Here is a 223-nt window from a genome sequence, read left to right as displayed (position 1 = left end):
CATTTTGTTTTATTGCAATCTTTAAGATTGGACAGTTTTGTCTTTGTTGTCGTTTTATGAGTTTTTGGAGAGGAGTGTTCCGTTTGGGTGTAAACTTGGTATGTAGATAAGAAAGTAGGATTGCATAAAAAGGTATTTCTGAGAAGATTCAGGCATCTTAGGCGTAAAGGTCAAGATTTTTTTTAATCGTGTGTGTAATATTTATTTTTAGGATTAAGTACGT

Source organism: Helicoverpa zea, chromosome 8, assembly GCF_022581195.2.
Source record: "Helicoverpa zea isolate HzStark_Cry1AcR chromosome 8, ilHelZeax1.1, whole genome shotgun sequence".
In the NCBI taxonomy this organism is placed as follows: domain Eukaryota; kingdom Metazoa; phylum Arthropoda; class Insecta; order Lepidoptera; family Noctuidae; genus Helicoverpa; species Helicoverpa zea.
Note: the sequence above shows the minus strand (reverse complement) of the source record.